Below are 10,855 nucleotides of genomic sequence, written 5' to 3'. Positions count from 1 at the left end.
ATATAGATCTTATTATAAAAGAACTTTTTAAAAAGCAAAGCCCTTATAAAGGACTTTATAAGCTTTAGTTTTATAATATACTTATACTTATATTATAACCTCGCTAGTTAAGTACTTATAACTTAATCTTTTATAATTCTAAAGCTTTTATTTTTATAAAATAATTAGTATAAATAATAATAAATTATAAAAATAAATAGAACGTTAATAAAACGACGCTTAGCTATTAATAAAAAGCCGTTAATATTAATAAGCTATAGCTATTTAAAATTAACTACTTAACCCTATTCTATTTAAAAAAACGAGCTTATTATAAGGTAAGTCCTACCCGAATACTAGCGTTTATAAAAAAGCTAAATAAAAAAGATAATCGGAGTAGATTACTTTTATAAGTTAGTTACTTTATTAATACCCTAAAGACCCTATCCGTTATAAACGGGGCGTTTATTAATAACTAATTACTAAATATACGAAATTAAAGCATATATAAAAGTATAAATAGTACTAAAATAACTAGTTTAATAAACCCTATAGGCTTAATAATAACCTATTTTTATAAAATAATAAAAATAATAATTAAAAATTAAAACTAAGAATAGCGTCGATATAAAGAGCTCGTTTAATAACTTATTAAATAGCCGGTAATATATCTAAGTTAATAAGAATATAAAAAGCCTCCTTTTTATAACTATAAACTAATGAAAAAAAAGTCTACGAGTACTTAAATAATAAACTAGATTATTATTATAAAAATAGGTAATAAGTTTTATATAAAAAGCATTATAAAATAGTATATTAAATAGGCCCTATTTAAAATATCCTTATTATTATAAACGTAATAATATAATTATAAAAAAAGCCTTTAAAATCCCTTCTCTTAGGGTAACTTCTTAGCGTTTATTTATTAATAATATATAAACCCCGAGACTTAAGAACGGGAATATTATAAAAAGCTAAAAATAAAAAAACTAAAAAAGGGCTAGACCCCTACTTAGTTCTTTATTAAGTAGTTAGTAATTTATTATAACCTAAGTATAAAAAATATAAAAAATTCGAAAGTAGAAGTATATTAGTTCTTTTTTAAACTACTATTTTAATTATAAAATAATCTGATTCGTTATAAAGTCTTAATTAAAAAAGTATATAATATAACTTATAAAGCTAATAAATTATAGTTATTAAATTAGTAAAAGGGTAATAATTAATTATAAAAGGATAATAAAAAAAGGCTATATTTATTATTAGAATAACTACGTTAAATATCCCCTTTTTATAAAAAAAAGAATAAAGAGAGCTCTAAAAAGCTAGGCTCTAGGGACTCGCTAAGAATAATATTATAAAAGCTGTATAATAAAAATACTCGTACCGAACTATTATAAAAGTATCGTAATAATAATATTAAATACTTTATATATAATAAAATAGGCTATATATTTAATAAGTATTAAAAAAATAAGTTAAGAAGTAGGGGTAATAATAAGCTAACGTACCCCTAATTAAAGCTAACGTTAATAACTATTTAACGAGTTACTACTAAGCTAAGAGTTATAAAAGTTAACTTATTAAAAAACGAATAAGTATAAGTAATATACTTAATATACTTATACTAAGTATTAAAAAAGTATTAATAAAAATAACTACGAAGGGTAGGGTAATAGTTTTACGAAGTATTATTAAAAAGCTAATAAAAGTTAATATAAATATATATTCTAAGATAGATATTATTAATACTAAGCTCGTAACCTACTTAGGGTTAACCCTAACTACTATTATAGCTCCCTTATTAAGGGATTTTTAAAATAAAACTATAAGCTAAAAAAAAGCCTACTAATTAACGCTCTTTTTTATTAACTACTATAAGTAGTTAAAAAAGATTTAGTAACTATTTATTATAATTAATAAAAATAAAAAAATAATAAACCTCCTATTATTGTAATTATTAATAAGTTAAAAAAGTATTCGTATTAATATAATAACGAATATATAGTTATATAAGCCTATTTCGGTCACCGAACTAAAGGTAATAGTTTATAATATTATTAAGAATTATAAGAGGGTATATATATTATATATTATTATTATAAAAAGTATTATAAGGGTAACGGAGACTAAATTACGAGGGGGTCTATTATTAAAACTTTAATTAAAAATAAAAACGTTCGACAAATAGTTAGTAAAAAGACCGTAATTATATAATAAAGTAAAATACTTTATCAACTTAGTTCTAAGTACTAAACTACTATATAATCCTATTTATTTATTAAGTAAAAAATAACTTAATAAGCTTTATATATATATTATTAAAAACCTAGCGAACGGTTATATTATACTTTTAGTTAGTAAAACTAAGGTACCGATCCTCTTTATATTAAAAAAGGATAGTACGCTATACTTTTATATAAACTACTACGGGCTGAATAAAATAACTATAAAAAGTTAATACTTTTTACCGCTTATTAGCGAGCTCTTAAATAAGCTTTATAAAGCAAAATAAATTTTAAAAATAAACATTGGGGATACTTATTACTATATCTAAATTAAAAAAAAAAAACTAATAGAAAATAGCGTTCCGGAGCTAATACGGTTACTTCGAATATATTATTATACCTTTTGGGCTAATAAACGCACCCGTAACGTTCTAGGTATATATTTACTAAACGCTTACTAACTTACTAAATACTTACTATATAATATATATAAACGATTTAATAATTTACTTAATAATAAAAGAATAGTATATAGAGGATATTAAAAAAGTCCTTTAATATTTACGTTTATATAGGCTTTTTACTAAACTATTAAAGTACTCATTCTATTAAAAGAGGGTTAAGTTTTTAAATTATATTATTATATTAAAAAAATCGAGATTAACTCGTTATAAGTACGAACGATTACTAATTAAAAGGCGCTAAAGTTTATTAAGGATATCTAAGTATTCCTAAGGTTCTATAACTTTTATTAAAAGTTTATTACTAAATACTCGGGTATCGTTATACTAATAATAGTATTACTAAAAATAGAAAAGGGGTAAATAAGGGATTTTTAATAAACTAAAAAAATAAACGAGGTATTTAATTAGCTAAAAGTCGCTTTTACCTCGGTAACTATACTTATATACTAAAACTTATAACGTATTATATAAATAAAAACCGACGTTTTAGTTAAAGTTATTATAATAATCTTATTATAATAAGCTAATAAAAATAATAACTTATTAATTATTAATTATAAAAACTTATAAATATAAAGTAATAATAGGCTATAAGCTAATAAAAACTACTTATTATAATAAAAGGGCTAGAGTACTAAGCTTATTATTTCTAGGGCTTTTTATAAAAGTTTATAATCCTAACGGACTACTAAGTACTTAAGGGAGTAATCGGCGCACCGGTATAGGACCTTTAAAAAAAGCTTATAAAATAAGTATATAAATTATTAATATTTAACTTTAACTTAAAATATTAGCTTAAAAAAACGAACTTAGCGGACGGTTTATTTAAAAAGCTAAACTATATAAAAAGGGAAGTATTTTATAAAAACGTCATCTTTATACTAACCTAAAAGCTACGTCTTATTAATAAACTACTACTTAACGTTTAGTAAAGGATAATTAGCCTAAAAGGATAAAATAATATTACTAAGGTATATGTTTAAGTAGTTAAGGCCTCCCTTCGTAATCCTAACTAAATATTAGCTAGTTTTAAAAATAGGGAATCCTCTCCTTTATATTAATAGCATATTATAAAGCGTATTAATAAAATAGTAATAATTATTATTATAATAACTCGAGGTAAAAAAATAAAAAAGTTATTAATAAACGCTCGTTAATAGTTTAGTAAAAATAAAAAGGAGTCGGATAGAGTTAGAGTTATTATATTAAAATAGTATATTTTACGCCCCGTTATAAAAGAGCTTATAAAGGGTAAAACGGTATTTATTTCTTATTTCTTATTAAAAACTAAAGAGCTCGTTAAAGGATTATAAGTTAAAAACGAGTTTTATATATTATAATTAATAAGAGTTCGTATTATAACTAGCGAGCTAAAAGCATATTTACTTAATAAATAAGGTATACTATTTTTTAAAAAAAAACTCGTTATTCCTTAAGTAAAGTCTTTTTAAATAAAGATTTTTTATTAATATGACGATAACTATAGGGTAAGTTATATAAAAGCTATAAAAACTCTCGAGCTAATTTAAAAAAAGTTTTATTAAAAAGATATTTAACGAGATATTTAGGAATATGTTAAGAACTATAAGTATTATTTAGGAGTTATAACCCTAAAATATAAGCTATATAAGTAACTATAATTATTATTATTACCCTTATACCTATTTTAAAAAATATTTATAAACTTTATTATAAGGCTATTACTAAGCGTTTATAATAATAATATAGAGTATAATAATATCGTAATTATTATTTATTATATAATAAAATTCGCAAAGTTCTTACTTATTATTAAAATACTTAACGTAATATAAATAATAAGCATCCTATACTAAGAGGTCGAATATAAGTTTAATATGCCTAAAAATATTATTATAAATAGAAATAAGCTCTTTATAAGTATATTTTAAAAAAAGTTTACTAAAGAACGGGTAATATATTATTAATTATTTATTACGTATTACTTATAAACGGATAACTAAATAGAATAAACTTATTAAATATTAAAAAAATATTTAAAGATTTATACCGAGGGCTCGCTAAATAAGTAAGTAGCGTAACTAAAAAAGGCTAAGTTTATATATAATAATAGCTAATACTCTATTATAAAAATATCCTTATATATAGTATTATATAGCTATTACCCTAAGTACGTTAAATATATACTTAATTATAAAGCTATAGTCTAGGGGGTTTAAAAAAGAGTTTAGGAAATTAAAAGAATTAAGGCCTAAGCTATATAAGTATAAGCATAAGCCTCTAAAAGCTAAATAGCTTATTATAATAAAAAATATACCCTAAAAGAGTTTAATTATAAAAAGATCGTCGGCCTATTAATAAAGAATATATAATTTAAAAATAATAAACTAATACTAAAATATATTAAAATAGTAATAGCTAAAAAGGTAGGGAAATAGGCTTATTAAATATATTTACTAAAGTAGTATTAAAGAATATATAATATTTTCCTAGTTTCTTAGCTTAAGCTATAAAGAAATTACTAAATAGTTAGCGATTAGATAATAAATCTCTTAGAATTAAAAAACGAATAAGATATTTAAAAAGTTAAAGAAATTATTATAATATAAAGTAAAGGAGGAAACTTACGATATCTCGTTAAATAAGCTAAGTAACTTACTAAGTATAATATATAAGAGCTTATTAAATATTTTAAAAAAGTAATAGAAGTAGTTAATAAATTCGAACGCTATAAAAAAAGAGTATATATAAAATAAGATGATAAACGTTAAGTTCGTAATAAAAGGTTACTAAAAATAAATTAATTAATAATATATTATAAAACCCTTTTTATCTAGCCTAGCGCAATTTTTAAAAAAAAAATATAGTATTATAACCCTTAGTAATACGTTACTAAAAGATTATTAAAATTTAGCTACGTAAGGGGAGTAACTTACGTAATATTAGTAATAGTAGTAGCAGCTCTAGTATACACCTCTAAAGCTTAATAATTAGTAATAATAGTCCGCTTAGTAAATAAGAAGCGGGGAGGCTTTATACGTATATTTAGCTAACTATTTAAAATAAAACCGTTAACTTTATTAATACTATAATAAGTAAAAGGGAAGTAGTTAAAGTTATATAGAGTATTATATATATTAATAATAGTAATTTATAAAGCGTTCGCTACTTAGTTACTATCAAAAGCTATAATAAAAAGTATAATAGGAGTTATAATAAGAGGTATAACGAGAGCTATAATAAAAAATATAATAAGAGCTATAATAAGAAATAGAATAAAAAGTAAAATAGGGGCTATAATATTATTATTATTAATAATAAGTTAGGGATAGGGAACGTTATTCGAGGTAACGCTCTTATAGTCCTAATTAAGCTAAAGGACCTTAGTAATATTAATATTTATAAAAAACCTATTAATATCGAACTACTTATTACGACCCGCAGTTTTAACCTTAGTATAAGTAATAGCCTTATTAAGTTATTATAAAGCCTTTATTTAGAGCGGGAAGAGCATAATACTAGCCTTATTAAGATCTAAAATAATATAACTAAAAGCTAGGGTACCCTTATTTATATTAAAAAGAGTATTATAAATAGGGGTTAATAAGTTATTAATATTAAAATAGCAGTACTTATTATAATACTAAAAAAGAGAATTTTTTAAGTTATTACTAAGCTCTTTAAATTTAGTATCCTCGTTTTAAGACTTATTAAACTTAAACTTAAAGTCGTCCCGCTCGTTATTATTATTAAAAATATAATTAGTAATAAGAGTACGCTTTTTAATAAAAGTCTAAGTCTTAGGACCGTAAAAAATAAAAATAGCGCTATATATAGTAATAATATAAATAAGTACCTTATTTATTAAAAACTTAGTAATGCGTTTATAAAAAATAAAAAAAGTAAGAAACTCCTAAATATATATAATAATAATACCCTTAAGAGTCTCCTTATAGTACTAAGCTAGAGCGTTAAGGTTATTTTATAAAATAATCGCACGGCTATTATTATAAAAATAAACTAGTTGAAAACGACTAAAATAGGAAATAATCTTAGTCTTATTATTAATATTAAGGATACTAGCTTAAAAAGAGAAATCTAAGTTAGTAAAAAGAAAATTTACTAAATAATCGCTAATAACTTACTATAATTAAAATTAATAAGTTTAAATACTCGTAATTAGTAACGAGCTTTTAAAAAGTAGCATATTTAAAATAGACCTTCTTTGCCTTATTACCCGTTAATAAGTTAGTAATATAAGTAGCGACCTTTTCTTACGTATTAATAATATAATTAAAAATATAAAAAATATAGCTGCGCTTATAAGAGTTAAGGCTACCCTATTCCTTAGTATTATAAAACTCTATAAAGATATTCTAAATAAACTAAGTAGTATTATATAGCTCCTTAAGAACCTAAAAAACATCGTTAGCTAATATTTTAATAATAAATTAGCGAGGACTTAATAACTTATAGTAAAACACTTCTTTTTATTAATTTAATAAATAATATACTTAGTAATATAAGTATTAGTAATATAAACGAGCTCGTTAATATCGTAATATAAACTAGCTAAGTAGCGTATATAAAGAGTACTATTATAAAGACTATAAAAGCCCTTTTTAAGATTATACTTTATATTAAATATATCCTAAATACGCAAAATAGTAAATATTTCGGCAGATACTTAGTAATAATATAGTAAAAGAGTCGTAATTAAAAAACGATATAGAATTAAAATATCGTAAAAAAAAAGTATAATTATATAAAAAAGAATTCGCAAAACGGTTACTGAATAGAAAAAGAAAAGAAAAAATAAATACGCAACTAATAACGAACGAAAAATCTTTTACTATACTTAATAGCCTAATAATAATAATAACCGCGAGGTTAAATAGGCTCTTATATATTATAATAATTAAAATATTTTACTATAAATACACACTACTAACTTAATAACTAGTCGGCGCGCTATTACTAAATAATAATAATAAAGTATTTATTAAATAAAAAAATAGGAATAATACCTTATTCTTAAATAAAAAAGGATATTATTAACGCCTTACGGAATCTATTATAAATAACGACGTTAATAGCTTTATTATTAACGTTAAAAAAAAAATTACGTAATAACTTTAGGGACTAAAGTTACGTAAAGGGGGAGTAATTATAATAAATTCGGGATATAGTTAATAATAAGACGCCGATAACTTAATAATTAATATACGGATCTTATTATAAAAAAACTTTTTAAAAAATAGAGCCCTTATAAAGGACTTTATAAGCTTTAGTTTTATAATATACTTATACCTATATTATAGCCTTATTAGTTAAGTACTTATAGCCTAATCTCTTATATTAAGGAATACGTTAGAATTTAGAGCGTTTAGGTTAATATATTTCTAAACCCTAATGCCCTTATTTATAATACGAAGTACGTTAAACTATTTAATCTAATTATTATAACTAATTAATTTAGCTTAGGTTAAAGTAAATACAAATAAGTTAATTATTTTAAAAAAATCGTAAAAATCGTATTAATAAGTATATTATTATAATATAAAGTCTTAATTAAGAACTAAGTTTATAATTATTACGAGTTATAATACGTAGTAATAAGTATACGGAGTATACTAAAAATAGCTTAATTATTAAAATAAAAATAAATAAAAGGAAAAGGTTTATATATATAATATCTAAGATAGATACGTAATTTAGTACGTGACGGGCACTTCGTAAGATGCGATTACTATCCCTATTACGTAACACTTGTGGTTATTAACACACGGCGCGACCGCGTCTGATTTACGCAGTAACCTACTTAATCTAAAATCAGAGTATCTCTAACTTTCTACAAGCTCGTCCAAGCTGATAGGATATCGCTAGATCCGTTTCCGTCTCTCCGTCCGCTGTTGCCTCCGCAGTCGCAGCGAAAAACAATGAGGCTAAAATCAGACATGAAATCACTGCACAAGACCTGCAAAGTTACTCAAGTTTGAGTGCCCCCTTTTTTGGAGTGGGGGCAACATCATTTGAGTCCAATCAAGGTAAAAGTGGACTGAGTGGACTTCGTGAACCATCATCCTCCACAATCTTAATCCGCGAACACACACAACAGCACCTGCCCACCTGTCTCTCAACTTGAGTCCCATTCTCGTCGCCAACCAGCATCCGAGTCACCAACTCGAATCATCAACATCCAGCGTCGATGGTTTAGTGGTAAAATTCTCCGTTGCCATCAAGCAGCGTCGGGGAGCCGGGGGTTTGATTCCCCCTCGACGCATTCTTTTGCTTTTTGCGGTGTTCTGCTATTTGTGAGATGTCTCTTCAAGCTTAAAAGCCTGTCTGTGCCCTTTATTCAATCATTTCACGATATCACTGTGTATTGGGAAGCTGAGTGACGTCTTGATACGTACCTAGATAGGCATTCCAATGTCGTGATATGTTGCTTGCGTCACGCCGTCCTCTCGGTGTCAGCTACATATACTGCTAAGCAGACCTCACATTTGATAGCATCTCAGCAAGAGAAATCGGAGGAACTTCTCTGATCAGTTTTATTGTTTGATACGGAATGCTTTGACGAAAGTCCGTTAGCCATTCGCTCTAATTTCACGTACCGGACGAGTTGCGTCATCAAGAATCAAGATAGATCTTCAGGCTCATGGGTAACACCAACAAAACCGGATTTGACATCTCTTTGCGGCATGACTTAGTTCTTGTCTCGGAAATTGTGCTTTCCGAAGGATCCTGGGAGCAATGGACTTAAGAGGCTGGGTCTCTGGCATGGCCCAGATCAAGCCCCTTGAGCTTCATCCTCACGCCGAGCAGCAAAGCGCTTTTCATTCCTTCCTCGATAATCACCCGTCTTCACGGCACGTAAAAATCAATTACTTACCGTCGCCCATCGCATTTGGGAAAAGTCGCTTCGTCATAAAGAAGGCATAACGGCGTCTTAGAACCGCAAGGCGACAGTTAGAAGCTTATTGCCGCCTTATGAATTAAGTCCACGAGACGAACCGGCCGGGTGCATGCCTTTCCAGCAATGAAGAGAGTAGTAGAATACAAGCGACTCATTGATCAATTTCTTTTCGGCAAGAAAAAGACGAAAACAACAGGAGCCGACCGAGAATTGAACGCAGGAGTCCTGAAGAGTACGGAGCATCACGCGATAGTCAGCACTTCACGGCTTTTACTACTCGATTACTAGGCCCGATCTTTGTTGTTAGGATGGAAAGGGAACACGCTGGCTATGTTCCTACGGCTTCCAACGCTACGACGATTCAGTGACGCACCTGTCACGTATTCCTGGTGAATTCATCAGGCCTGACGTAGGTCGGGAGGTAGCCAACGGGAAGGAGCACCTACATGCATGCCTCCTGCCCCATATATGTTTTTGCACCTATATTAGCGGGATCCAGTTGTAGTACAGCTCATATAGTAGAAAATCCATACCCTTGCTAATTCAAGGTAAGAGAATGCTCTATGGCTATCTTTCCCACCCGCACACATGACGGGAATAGTCCCTGATGCCACACATTCTTCACCGAAAAGTCGCCCCGTTGCCCGCCGCGCAACGCAAGTGAATACCATGTGCAACCCATGGCAATTCCACCCCGCCATCTTGTTTCCCGGGTGCGGTGGAACGTTCCGCATCACCGGGCTAATTAACAGAAAGCCTATTTAAAAAAGGGCTGAGATATAAATCTGGGCAAAGCCTCGGAACTTATTAATATCCCTATTATAAAGTAGTTAGTTCGAACCGTAGTTAATAAAGAAATTAATTAAACTATATAAATATTTACGTAATAAGTATAAAAAAGAGGTTCTAATTATAAGTTAAGCTAGCTATAATAATCCTAAATAGGGCCCCTAATTAGCCCCTATATAGTTAGCTATATATTACAGTCGAATTAGATTTTTAATCTAATACTAACTTTCTCTTTTTTTTATCGATTTACTTATTATAATTAAAAATATAATTCGACCTTAGGTCCGTTTACTAAGTTATCTCTTTTTACTTCTTTTTTCTATTTTTTTTATATAACCTATCCTTTTATTTATATATTAACTTTTTTTTTACTTACGAATTACTCTAACCCCTTATTAAGTACTATTTTTATAAAAACGTTAATAAAGTTATTATTATTATTAATTTAACGGATTTTAAGTATTTTGCGCTTTTCGTACGATTACCTAAAGGCTATA

General features: G+C 26.7%; 1 non-coding gene across 1 annotated transcript; it reads left to right on the top strand.

The window, feature by feature from the left end:
* The first annotated feature begins 8,852 nt into the window (after positions 1 to 8,852).
* Positions 8,853 to 8,933, top strand: CLUP02_tRNA195. The gene has a single exon. It is a non-coding gene; the product is annotated as a tRNA-Gly (tRNA).
* Positions 8,934 to 10,855: the final 1,922 nt, after the last annotated feature.

This window comes from Colletotrichum lupini, chromosome 5 (genome assembly GCF_023278565.1).
Source record: "Colletotrichum lupini chromosome 5, complete sequence".
Classification (NCBI taxonomy): Eukaryota; Fungi; Ascomycota; class Sordariomycetes; order Glomerellales; family Glomerellaceae; genus Colletotrichum; species Colletotrichum lupini.
The sequence above is the reverse complement of the archived record's forward strand: the minus strand, read 5'-3'. Positions and strand labels throughout refer to the sequence as shown.